Source organism: Daucus carota, chromosome 9 (genome assembly GCF_001625215.2).
Source record: "Daucus carota subsp. sativus chromosome 9, DH1 v3.0, whole genome shotgun sequence".
In the NCBI taxonomy this organism is placed as follows: Eukaryota; Viridiplantae; Streptophyta; class Magnoliopsida; order Apiales; family Apiaceae; genus Daucus; species Daucus carota.
This window is the reverse complement of record NC_030389.2, coordinates 36,494,272-36,508,551: the sequence shown is the minus strand read 5'-3', so window position 1 is coordinate 36,508,551 and position 14,280 is coordinate 36,494,272. Positions and strand designations below refer to the sequence as shown.

General features: G+C 34.5%; 1 long non-coding RNA gene across 2 annotated transcripts; it reads right to left on the bottom strand.

The window, feature by feature from the left end:
- Positions 1–5,509: 5,509 nt before the first annotated feature.
- On the bottom strand, positions 5,510–7,632 carry LOC135149771 (uncharacterized). Of its 2 annotated transcripts, XR_010287984.1 has the most exons (5): positions 7,388–7,567; positions 7,143–7,244; positions 6,563–6,696; positions 6,352–6,411; positions 5,510–5,847 (listed from the first exon to the last, which is right to left on the bottom strand). It is a non-coding gene; the product is annotated as an uncharacterized LOC135149771 (long non-coding RNA). The 2 variants fall into 2 exon arrangements; XR_010287983.1 differs by lacking the exon at positions 6,352–6,411 and having other exon boundaries at positions 7,388–7,632.
- Between the last annotated feature and the right edge of the window lie 6,648 nt (positions 7,633–14,280).

The window sequence follows — 14,280 nt, the reverse complement described above, 5'->3', positions numbered from 1 at the left end:
AATGATCCATGGGATAAGTATATAGATTCTTGTTATACCAGATAAATATTGTACATAAAGGTAATATATATATATATATATATATATATATATGTATATATATATATATATGTCGTGTTTTCAGAGTTATACAATTGGACCTTTTGGATCCAATTAATTGCCTTGAGTTTTGGGCACCACTCCTCAACATAGGCAACTGGCTCCTACTGTGAGAATTGTAGCCCAAAGAAGAAGAGATCAAGAAAAACTGACATATCTACTACATCCTACAATATTGTTAAAGGTGCATACAATCATGAATCGTAAAGCTCAAAGCCACATTGCAATGATTTTCTTTGCATAGGTAAAAATCTATCACATTGATATATATGGCTTTTATTTTCTTATTTGCGATCTATAATTAATTTGCGTTCCTCATAATTTTATTTTTTTTGCAATTTCTTGTAGTAGAAAAACGACCTTAAAAAAAAAAAAGCAATTCCGATAAGATATAGTTTGCAATGTACTTTTACCGTAAACTATTTTGTATAGATTTGAATGAAACTTTTTGATAAAATTGCAATATATATAACAATCCAGTTATTCTATTTTATGACACTTGTACTAAAATTATAGATCTATTAATCTATATCTAAGAAATCTTATAATGTATTTGTGAGTTATGAGAAAGAAGACCAATTGGGATCGAGTAATTAGTTTTTCGAGCCTATGTTAGGGTTGGGTTACAATGACGATATAGGGGTTAGAAATTTGTACTTATGCTTCCTTAGTTTTACCATTTATTAAAAAAAAATCCTAGATGATATCGGATAGTAATTACCATATACGCGATCTCCCTGAAGGCTTAACATTGTGTCAGCAAATGGTTATCCTAAATTCTGGAGTTCAATTTTGTAATTACCTTATCTCCAATATAAGGTAATTACAAAATCGAACTCTAGAATTTGAGATACTCACTTCCTGATTCAATGCCAAACTTTTGACGAGATATTGTATATGATTAAAATGACGATATAGGAGTTAAACATTTGTACTTATGCTTCTTTAGTCTTTCTATTTATTAGAAAAATTCTAGATGATATCGGGTAGCTACCATATACACCATCTCCTTGAAGGCTTAACATTGTGTCAGCAAGTGGTTATCTTAAATTCTGGAGTTCAATTTTGTAATTACCATATCGGTAATATAAGGTAATTACAAAATCGAACTCCAGAACTTATGATACTCACTAGCTAATACAATGTCAAGCTTTTGACGTGATGCTGTATATTGTTAAATAATGACATAAATATTTTACTTATGCTTCCTTAGTCTTGTCATTTATTAAAATAAATCCTAGATGATATCGGGTAGTTACGATATACGCTATCTCCTTCAAGGCTTAACATCGTATCAGCAAATGGTTATCTTAAATTCTGGAGTTCAATTTTGTAATTACCTTATCTCTAATATAAGATAATTACAAAATCGAACTCCAGAATTTGAGATGCTCACTTCCTGATTCAATGCCAAATTTTTGACGAGATGTTGTATATAGTTAAAATGACGAGATAGGAGTTAAAAATGTGTACTTATGCTCCTTAGTCTTGCCATTTATTTAGAAAAAAAATCTTAGATGATATTGGGTAGTTACCATATACGCCATCTCCTTGAAGGCTTAACATTGTGTCAGCAAATGGTTATCTGAAATTCTGGAGTTCAATTTTGTAATTACCTTATCTCTAATATAAGGTAGTTACAAAATTGAACTCTAGAATTTGAGATACTCACTTTCCTGAATCAATGCCAAACTTTTGACGAGATATTGTATATGGTTAAAATGACGACATAGGAGTTAGAAATTTATACTTATGCTTCCTTAATCTTTCCATTTATTAAAAAGATCCTAGATGATATCAGGTAGTTATAACCATATACACCATCTCCTTGAAGGCTTAACATTGTGTCAGCAAGTGGTTATCTCAAATTCTGGAGTTCAATTTTGTAATTACCATATCCGTAATATAAGATAATTACAAAATCGAACTCCAGAATTTATGATACTCTCTGGCTGATACAATGCCAAGCTTTTGACGTGATGTTGTATATTGTTAAAATAATGACATAAAATTTATATTTATGCTTCCTTAGTTTTGTGACATCCTATTAAGACCACCCACATATTGTAAACATGCAGGATCTGTGGCTTTACCGTCATCTAGAAAACTAGTAGAGTTTAGCAAGATTCCTCAAAAATATAAGTTGACACATATGGAATTGTTTAAGAAGCAAGTACGTAGCATGTAGATATTTTACTTCTTTTTTTCTCTTTTCATCTTATAATATCTGATCCCCACTGTTGGAAATTAACGTATTGAATGTCATGCTATTCTGGAGGATTCTGCTGTGTTCCAAGATTCATGTATTCTAAAGTTCAATGTATTCAGAATATACATGTATCTGATTTAATGTGCTTGTGATGTCTTTTTATGTTCTCATATAAGCCTATCTATATAAAGGCTGGTTTAGTCAAGTCTTTTGTATTCAAGTTAAATCATATTGAATTAATACAAAGTATATTACTTTACAGCCCCATATAACTCAACATTTGGCATCAGAGCCACGTTACAAACAAATCAGAGGAAGCAGCAAGATTTAATGGCAGCATTCAGTTCCTCCACAAATTTCTCAAGTCAGCAATTTATTCCAGAATTCAATGGCGAAGATTATGAGTTCTGGTCAGTTAAAATGAAGACCATTTTCAGGTCTCTTAATCAATGGGAGATCGTAGAGAAGGGATACAAAGAACCTCCTGATGAAGCTGTTATCTCAGATGCGGATCAAAAGAATTTGGAGAAATTAAGGCAAACCGATGCCAGTGCTCTGTCAATAATCCAAAGAGCTGTAACAAAAGCTATATTTCCAAGAATAATGCGAGCCAATACAGCAAAAGAGGCTTGGGACATTCTTCAAGGAGAATATCTAGGAGATGCAAAGGTACGGACTATTAAACTCCAAACCTTAAGAAGAGAATTGGAGAATATAAAAATGAAAGAAGATGAAACTCTTAATGATTTCTCTACTAGATTTTTTGAGTTGATAAATCAAATGAAATCATTTGGAGAAGACATTACTGACAAAAGACAGGTGGAAAAAATTCTTGTTTGTCTGCCGGAAAAGTTCAATACTATTGTTTCAGTGATTGAAGAAACAAAGGATCTTGCAACTTTAACTGTTCAAGAACTCATGGGGTCTCTAAAATCATTTGAGCAAAGGACGTCCAGACAATCTGAAAAACCCGTTGAAGCAGCATTTCAGTCAAAGCTCAATATCTCAAATCAAAAGCAAGGAGAAAGTTCAACTATCACTCAGTTTCGCGGAGGCAGGAACCTAAGATATAATTTTCGAAATTTCAGGAACGGATCAAGAGGAAAAGGCAGGCCAGATTTTGGTAGACCAGTTTCTTTGCACTGCACTATTTGCAACAGATCTAGTCACTCAAATAAAGATTGTTGGTTCAAGGGCAAGCCAAAATGTGATAAATGTCATCGATTTGGTCATTTATCTAAGGATTGCAGATCACGTGATATTCAACAAGCAAACCAGATTAATTTTCAGAAACAAAATGAAGATTCTCACACAACTTTCTATGCATGCCAAAGCACGATGCATCTGAAAAATGAAAGATGGCTCCTAGACAGTGGCTGTAGCAATCATATGTCACCACAGAAAGAAATTTTCTGCAACATTGATTCAAGTATTAAAACTCCGGTTAAACTTGGCAATGGACAACTTGTGGAATCAAAAGGTATGGGCTCTATTTCAATTCAAACTAAGAATGGAGCTAGTCAGATTCAAAATGTTCTTCTCGTTCCAAGTTTACATGAAAATTTACTCAGTTTGGGTCAACTATTGGAGAATGGATACAAATTGGAGTTTGACAATAATATGTGCAACATCTATGACAAGACAGACAAGAAGCAAGTGATGACAACAATTGAGATGAAAAATAGAACTTTTTCTCTCAATATTAAATACGCATCCGCCTTGCAAGCGACATCTAATGAACCTGTTTCAAGTCTATGGCATAAAAGACTTGGGCATGTGAATTATCATAATCTGAAGGTTCTTTACAATCAAAGAATGGTGCATGGGCTGCCTTACATTGAAAAAATAAAAGGTGTTTGCGAAGGATGTGCATTTGGAAAGCAACATCGACAATCATTTCCAAAAGGAGTCTCCTGGAGAGCAAAAACAAAATTGGAGCTGGTACATACAGATGTCTGTGGCCCAATGGAAAATCCATCACATGCGCAAAACAGGTATTTCATCTTATTTATTGATGATTATACACGCATGACATGGGTTTACTTTATGAGACAAAAATCAGCAGTGTTCTCTATCTTTAAAAAATTCAAAAGCCTTGTGGAAAAACAAAGTGGATGTCATATCAAAACTCTAAGAAGCGATAATGGCACGGAATACACATCAAAAGAATTTCAGAAATTTTGTGAAGATGAAGGAATAGAACGACAACTCACTGTTCGATATACGCCCCAACAAAATGGTGTGTCTGAACGAAAGAATCAAACAATTGTGGAGATGGCAAAATCAATGATGCATGAGAAAGGGCTGCCAATAACCTTCTGGGCAGAAGCTGTTTATACAGCTGTATATCTGACAAATAGATGTCCCACAAAGGCTGTTTGGGGCAAAACTCCATTTGAAGCATGGAGGGGCAGAAAGCCGTCACTCAATCATCTTAAAGTTTTTGGAAGCATATGTTATGCACATATTCCGAAGGTGCATCGATCTAAACTTGGTGAAGCTAGTGAGAGGTGTATTTTCGTTGGCTACAGTAGTATGAGCAAAGGCTACAGAATTTTCAGTCTTGCTGAAAACAAAGTCTTTATCAGTCGCGATGTACAAGTTGATGAGTATGCCTCATGGAATTGGAAGGAGAACAGAGTTGATAAAAAAGGATTTGAATATAATAGTGTTCCTCCAACAAACACGGAAGATGAGAATTCAGATATTTCAGATAATGATGTGGATAATTCACCTCCATCAACACCAACACAAAGTCAATCTAGTCCAGAACTATCATCTCCCACTACGCCATATATGGCCTACGACAACATCAAAAAAATGATGCCATAACCCCAAAATATGTTGCCATAGCCCGAAAAAGGGCTATTGCAACATAAAATTTAAGTTGCACTTTTGCATGCTGCCTTAGGCTTCTATTGCAACATTTAGGTAAGCTACTGCAACACGGCTTTTTATGTTACAATAAACGTGCTATTGCAACATCTGACGACCCTATAGGAACAAATATATTATGTTACATTAGACCTTTTGATTTTAAAAAAATAGTGGGACCCACATGTGGGTCCCTCTTGTAAGTCCCATTTTTAGGGTCCACGTGGATCCCACATGTGAGCCCAAAGTGCCACGTGTCGCCTACTGACTGCCATGTGTCAGTCCCATAGCAACATATATGAGTATGTACTATTGCAACATTAAATATAACTTTCAAACATTTTACTACAGCAGCTGCCCCATTTTATTAATCGAAAGCAACATTATTTACCGAAAGGAGTTGAAAATATACACTTTAAATGTTAAACATCTCAATAAACTATTCTTTGATACAAACAAAAGTAACTACCAAATGGAATCAAATCAAAGCAGCTACCAAATCAGTTTATCGCCTCACAACTTTAGTCACTCACAACTTTGCACAACACTTCATTTTTCTTTCAATAAACAAAATATCTTCACTCTTCCACTAACAGCTGAAGAATAAGTGGCACCTTGAATGTAACCATGTCCAAAACTTCTGGATTTCTGAAGAGATATGAAACCTGAAATGCCATATTTAAGTGATATGTGTTATGAACATAATCATACAAATCTAATCGTTAAGACAAAGATAGAAATATAAACAAACGCCAGATGCCTTGTAGAGATATAAACAAATGAAACTATAAGTTGCTAGGGAAGTCTGTTAGTTTATATTGCTAATGCAGCCTCCCGAGTCCTGACTATAGTAAGAGTCCCGCATCAATAGAAGTTCGTATTTGAAATTTTATATTTCATTCAATTCTCAAAGCTCGTGTTCGATTTATAACACATACCATTTTTTGCTGATGCATCAACCCATGTATCAATCTCAATAACATCTCCCATGTTACCAATTGATTAGCTTGGACAATGTTAAGTTATGATAACAGTTCTAACAAATTTAAATGTCCTAATTTATGCCAGATTCTGATTCTCTCATTTAATAGGATGGTTTCAGATTAGCTTCTTCTCCTTTAGCACAATATTTTCAGGTAGTTAATGCTGAGAAAGTTTTATATAATTACCAGGAGCTGTATCTGCAGCCAAGCCTTAAAGCGAGTAAGGAATTACCTTAGTATAAAAATCTGGTCGGGAATATGCATCAAAGTTAGTACTTTTTAAATCCAAATGCCAACCATCACCAGTATATACTTTCATATGTTGTGATCATTGGAAAGTGTTTACTGGTTGTAGAAAAGAAATGATGGATGAAGCTGGCTTAATATGCTCTCTTACCTTCATAGAATTTCTTCACTGGAAGCTTTACTTTGGGATCAAATATGCTAATATTTGGAATAGACTTCAGTAAGAATTCAGGTTTTTTGACATAGTCGCACCCTCCATTGCCATACCAACAGCAGGGATGTTATCTGAATAGTCAACATATGGTTACACTAGGAAACGAAAATGAACTATTACGGTGAAACTAAAGCAATGATATATAGGACCGGCTATAGAAATACATCAAGTTATGAGGTCACAGTCCCCCAAAATAACTAGCCAAGAACCAATTCCAGTATAATTCAATATAAAAACAACTCGTGAAAACACAGATCATTTTACATCCAAAAAAAAATAATCCCGAGAAACGAATAAAATACAGAGCATCAAATTAGACTTGGTAATGGCTAGATCAAGTTTCAGCAAAATACGCACATGAATATACATACATATATCAAAAGGCCATCATAGAGATTCCAATTGAAATTCAATTGCCAGATACAAACTCTAAACTATTGATCCCAAAAGAAAATCTGGAAACGCTGAACTCGAGTATACATACACACAAATAAAAAGAAATATGAAGGGAGTACACCTTAAATCACAATCCAAGAATTCGAAGCCCCAATTGAAGTGAAAAGCCCTAATTCGACTCAAGCCATTCATGTTGGAGTGGATCCCTAATTTAATTGAAGTCCTGAAACAAACGAGACACAAATTAACATAACTAAAATGAAATCCCTAATTCAAATCTTTCAAATAAATTACAAGGCAATATGAATCTAAAGCCCTAGTTCCATTCAATGAAGAAGCTTTGAATCAAAGCCTGCGATTGAAGACCTGAAACCAAAACCCTAATAACGATGAAATCGATTGAGAGAGAACTCGATTCAGTTGTCCCCAAAAGTTACCCAATCGTCGAAGAGCTGAGTTTGAAGACACCGGTGATTATAGAAGGTGAGTGAGGTGAGTGTGTGTGGACAAAAATGTGTGTGGGGGCTGAAATGATATGAGGTGGGTGAAACAAAAGCGGGAGTTTTGCCGCTCTTAATTTTTCACGCAGAGCTTTGTTTCGATTTTTTTTTATTGTCTTGCTAATACGAAGGATTCATCTTAAATATCATTTCCAATTTCTTTGATATTTTAAAAATAACAATTTTATTTTAAAAAAATATAAATTTCAATGTCATTATTTTCTTAATAATCAATTAGTTTCAAAGTTATTATCTTTATTATAATTAATTACATTAAAAATTTATTATAATGAAATTAATATTATTTAAGAATTCAGTGTTTTCACATGTATATTATATTGTATTTCAATATTTAGTTCTTTCATGTTTAATATATTATATCTTATTAATTAATAATTTAAAAGTATTTTAGCTTTAAATTTTATTATCATATTATAAATAATTATTCTACAAATACTCTATGCAACACATAGTTTTGGCTATCGCAACATCAAATGGACATGAATGATTATCGTTGCGGTAGGTATGGATTAGTGCCTCTAATGCAACATAACATTGCAACACCAATGATCAAACCATTGCCATAGCTCATATATGGCGTAGTGTCCTGACTCAAGTCCTAAAAGGTACAAATCTCTCAAAAATGATATTTATCCAACTTGTAACTATTGTTCAATTGCACCTGAAAATTTTGAGGAAGCATGCAAAGAAGAAATTTGGAGAAAGGCAATGGAAGAAGAAGTTCAAGTAATAGAAAAAAATCAGACATGGGAGCTTGTAGACAGGCCAAAAGATAAAGATGTTGTAGGTGTGAAGTGGATTTACAAGGTGAAACATAATCCAGATGGCTCAGTACAAAGAAACAAGGCAAGGCTCGTCGCGAAAGGCTATTCACAACAGCCAGAGATTGATTTCAATGAAACGTTTGCTCCAGTGTCTCGCTTAGATTCCATTCGAGCACTAATTGCTTTTGCTTCTGGAATGGGTTGGAAGTTGTTTCAGTTAGACGTAAAATCAGCGTTCCTAAATGGCGAGATAAAGGAGGAAGTATATGTCGATCAGCCACAGGGGTTTGTCATCAAAGGAAAGGAACACATGGTATATAAACTCAAGAAAGCATTGTATGGTCTAAAACAAGCACCCCGTGCTTGGTACAGTGAAATAAATAGCTTTCTCATCAAATCTGGATTTAAAAGGAGCATGAATGAACCAACCTTGTTTGTCAAACACCAAGGTACTGATATATTAATTGTTATGCTATATGTTGATGATATAATTTTTGCCGGAAGTTGTGAAAATATGGTTGAAGCATTCAAAAATGATATGACCAAAAAATATGAGATGAGTGATATGGGTCTGCTACGACATTTTCTTGGCATGGAGATTTATCAAGATAAGGAGAATATTTTTATTTGCCAAAGGAACTATGCTGAGAAAATATTAAAGACATTTGGAATGTTTGAATGCAATCCAGCTCCGACACCACTGGTTATGGGGGAGAAATTATACAAGAAAGATGGTGGAAATTTTATGGATTCTACTTATTATCGAAGTCTGATCGGGAAGCTGTTATATCTTTGTACAACAAGGCCAGATCTTATGTTTGCTGCAAGTCTGCTCTCAAGGTTTATGCAAAATCCAAGCCACATACATCTTGGAGCTGCAAAACATGTTCTTCGTTACATTCAAGGAACACTAGACTATGGTCTTTGTTATGAGAAAAACAAAGAAGTAAAACTCATCGGTTACAGTGATAGTGATCTTGGAGGATGCGGAGATGATCTGAAAAGTACATCAGGCTATTGTTTTTCTCTTGGATCAGGAATATTTTCATGGCAATCTAAGAAACAAGACACTGTTGCGCAGTCTACCGCCGAAGCAGAATATGTATCTGCAGCAGTAGCCACTTCTCAAGTAATATGGCTGAGGAGAATATTTACAGATTTTGTTTGTGAACAACAAGATGGCACCCCGATTTATTGTGACAACAAGTCAGCAATTGATATGGCTAAAAATCCTGTTAACAATAATAGAACGAGGCATATTGCACTCAAACATCATTTCATTCGGGATGCGGTTGAAGATGGTGAGATAAAGCTTGTGTTTTGTCCGTCTGAAGACCAAGTTGCAGACATATTCACTAAGGCATTACCAAAGCAAAGGTTTCAGCAGTTAAGAGAAGCTCTTGGAATCCGTCAATACGTTAAGGGGGAGAATGTTGGAAATTAACGTATTGAATGTCATGCTATTCTGGAGGATTCTGCTGTGTTCCAAGATTCATGTATTCTAAAGTTCAATGTATTCAGAATATACATGTATCTGATTTAATGTGCTTGTGATGTCTTTTTATGTTCTCATATAAGCCTATCTATATAAAGGCTGGTTTAGTCAAGTCTTTTGTATTCAAGTTAAATCATATTGAATTAATACAAAGTATATTACTTTACAGCCCCATATAACTCAACACCCACTTTATAAATGGACATATAGAGAGGAAGACGGTAATATGAGAAGCCAACTCTGGATATATCTTGGCTTTGAAGGGGTTTGGTTTTTCTCCAATTCTTCTCATATCTGAAAAGTATATTTTATGTTTTCTTAGTCTGCAGTGGATCTTTTGATCTAGATGGCTTTGAATATCCTACCGTCCGAAGTAACAAGCCACATAGTCACCCTTGTAGTTGTTCCAGTTGAACCAGTACACAATATTTGGAGTACGCCAGTTATTTACAATATCCGTGCTGCTGCTCATGGGCTTAATGGAATGGAAACACTATAAAGAGGACCTCATATTCAGTTAGGAGCTTGAGGATGATTTACTCAAGTTTTTGATGGTTGAGATGGCTGGTTTGATTGGCTGAGGGGGAGATTGTATCTGCTATTAGAAATTCATTTTATGTAAATCAGACATTTACTAAAATTAATATTTTGATGTTTTTTCCTTTTATGTATAAAAGATATTACATTAGAGTTTTTAAATTTATAATAATTAAAAATTTCATCATGTTTGTGTGATGTTCCGCCGGATTGGTCGCTTAAGATCTTTGGTGTATGAGATTAGGTAATAAGTAAACTTAGTAAACAAGTAGCAAATTCAGCTACTTCATATATGGACCAGATATGAGACCACAAAATAGGTGTGCATATATCAGATCGCATGATAATTCAGTCACTAAATTTTCTGTCATCGGTAGTAGTTGTTCCAATGGGGATGTTAAGCACATCGGTGTTTTTCAGCTGCCCTTGTCTTGTAATTAACTGAATTGTTGATAGAATGAACAGTTTTAAGACGACATAAATGTTTTTTTAAAAGAAGGAAGATTGACTCCATTAAACTGTGCAGTACAGCGTATTGCCTTGTCTAGGTCCTTCCAGTATACAGAGTTAAGAAATGCCTTACACGTCCTAAAATTACCATACACATCAAGGAAGAATATTAACATGTCTATTCCCATATGCACACCCAACACAAACTCGAGTATACAAACCGCAATAATAAAATGCAAATCAAGATTAGTAGAACAGCTAAATTAATTATACATTGAAACAAAAATATTGTAACTAAACTTTAAGCACTAAACTATATACAATAATATACTTACAAATGATGTAGGCTTGCAATCAGTGTATATGCAGGAACAAATGGAGGTCCAGCAGAAATACTCCTAATATCATCCTTCCATTGGAGCTCAGATAGCAGCACCTCAACCTTCTTACTCTTGAACCAAAACATTTGCAATAAGAGCTGAGTCTTCATCCCGTTCTCCCCTAAGAACACCTAATATCGATTGGGTGGAGTGACACATCTGATTTCCCCCATTCACATTAACCTGTGGGAATGAAGATATCAGACGATCAATATGAACCCAGTGCTTGATATTCCACTTCATATTAACCAGGTTCAGCTCGTACACATTCAAAATTTTTGCTGTATTATCTCGGACACCTGCAAGGTACAAGTGTCCACAAGATTCTCCAAAATGCCGGAAGTGTGAACCACGAGCCTGTGGAGGCAAAGCGATTTGGGTCAATTTCTCAGCATCGATATCAAAACGATAGCAAGATAGCCTGTTTACCCGGATCCAATAAAATGCACCATTGCAATACTCACCCCTGGCAAATTCCAGCCCAGTTCCAACCACAGAAACACTGGTATCTACCCGTTGACCAGTTTCTGAACTGAATTTTAAAAATTTAGACGCTAGTCGGCGTCGGGATGGACAAATAACCACTTGCACACATATAACTTTGAAATGGGGTGATACCAAAGGGTCAAACGCCAAACAACAAGTAGCAACATGACTATAATTTTAAGCATTTAATTTGGGCAGAGGTACTAACTTTAGTTGATTTGTAACTAAATTACGAACACAATAGAAATTAAGAGCATAAAGAGCATTGAATCTAAATAAAGACAATCCATTACAAGACTATACCATCCGCATCAACTTAATTGGAGCATGATCAGGTATTTCAACTGTATCTGAACAAGAAGGAATTTTACGCCCTAATTCATCAACAGAGATTGAATGAACTGTATTATCCCGATAACAGACAGGCCTGTATAAGTAGAGTCCAGAGGGGATGCGAGAACTAGGGTTTTCAACAGTGTGGCGGCGGCCGAAGTGGGCATCGGAGATAAGGGCACACCATTGTTTTGATACCGATTTGAATCGGGTCAGTGATCTGACAGGGAGACGGGGAAAGATAAGATCCAGTAAGCTATCGTTGCCCCCGATCAATTCTGCTGATGGTGAACATAATTTTTGAGATTTAGGGTTCTTCCTAGTTACCATTTCTTGTCAGGCGGCGCTTTAGCAAAATGAAATGAAATGTGGTTATTTTGTTTATACAAGCTAAGTTTGTTGTCTTGTTTATTGTGTCCAATAAATTTTGTGAAAAACATGGGTACTTGCTTATTATTTGAGATTTACTACATAGTGCAAAATGGACGATTGTTGTAACTTCATTGTAGTTGAGTTTCTATTCATGTCATCATTACCACGATCATTTCGTTTTTATCGTAATCTTGTAAAGGGCCGTGAATGAATGAAATTTTGTATTAATATGAATTATGTTAATAATATCAAGATGAACTTCATATTTATCTGAATTCTAAAACATGATAGGAAATTGTACAGAGTTGTTTGTAAATCAAATAATTTGATTTTCAAAAATTAAAATAAATAGTTTGTTTTGTGATATAGTTTTGTCGGTGGAATAATCATTACATTACAAAATTATAATCAATATAAAAGTCTTTCATACTCCCTCCGTCCCAGTCAATAGTATACATTGGGGGACGGGGGCGCGGCACGGACTTTAATGCTTCAATATAATATAGTTATGTAAATTATTTTTAAGATTTTCTTTTTTTTGTAAAAGTATAACATTTATATTTTTATACAAAAAAAGAAAATCTGAAAAAAAAGTTGTAAAACTATGTTTTATAAGAGTCTTAAAAAGCGTGTCGAGCAGTGAAAAAAAAACGTATACAATGACAGAGGGAGTAGTAGTATAATAATAATGATTAAATTAAAAAATATATGATGATAAACAAATTTCGGTATTTTGGTATTACTCCTTATCTATTTGAATTCTGAAACATGATAGAAATTTTATAAAGAATTAAATTATTTGAGTTTAAAAAATTAAAACAAATAGGTTTGTTGACGATGATTATGTCTGTTGATGAAATTTATGAGCTTGATATAGAGCTAAGGAGCAAGATACATGGTGGTAAGTTTAAATCAATCACCTTGAAGGTTAAGGAGAAAGCACCCAAGGAAGTTGTTGTAAAGAGGAGTCACTCAAAAAGAAAGGCTCTAATCACAAAGTTTGATAATGAGTCATCAAACTCTGATGATGGCTCAAACTCTGATAATTTCGAAGACTATAAAGAAGATTTGTGTAGTTTCTTCGGTTTTAGTTTTGATTGCGTGCTACAACAAAAACGGGTAAATTTGACCGCCAATTTTCGGTCATATTTAATTAAATTTGACAGCGCGTAGTCGAATTTAGCTAAATTTGACCGGAAATTGTTTGTCAGAGATAGCTTAGTGGAATTTAACATTTTCGGTCATATTTAATTAAATGTGACTGCTTAAATATGACCGGTTAAATATGACTTCTTAAATTTGACCGCCTAATTTGACTTCAATCGGCCATTTTTAGCTCTGATTTTTCACCTCCAATTTTTTTCGTCAAATTCAAATTTCCGGCTACATTTTAAATAAAAATTGTCATGACCTTTTTGTTCCTGTCATAATCCCACCTGTAAATATACCAGATGGGGCACTGACATTATTAATCTATACTACAAGTCAAAGCTATGTGCAAACTGATGTGCCAAGGTTATTAAACTATCAATTGATGAGGAGGGTAACTAATAGTCGACAGCCATACATTAGCAACACAAGGGCTTAACCATGCTGAAGCTGGTGAGGACGACCATATATTCTCGAGATGAGCCAAAGTCGAGCCCAGGACATGAGACAACGGAGGATAAACACTTAACTACGTGGGCTATCCAATCATGCTCTCATTCAAATACTCTTTTTAAATCTGCAGAAAAGTAATTCAAATGGCCCAGGTTCGCATATTATGCACTCTCAATTCTGGATGGCGGTTTATCAATTGAAATCTTTCATAAATATTTCAAAATTAGGATCTCTCTTTTTAACACTTAAAATTGGATAGGTTTCACAGCTGTATGATTTATCACCAGTGCAAATCCCTTTTGTATCTTGACACATGTTA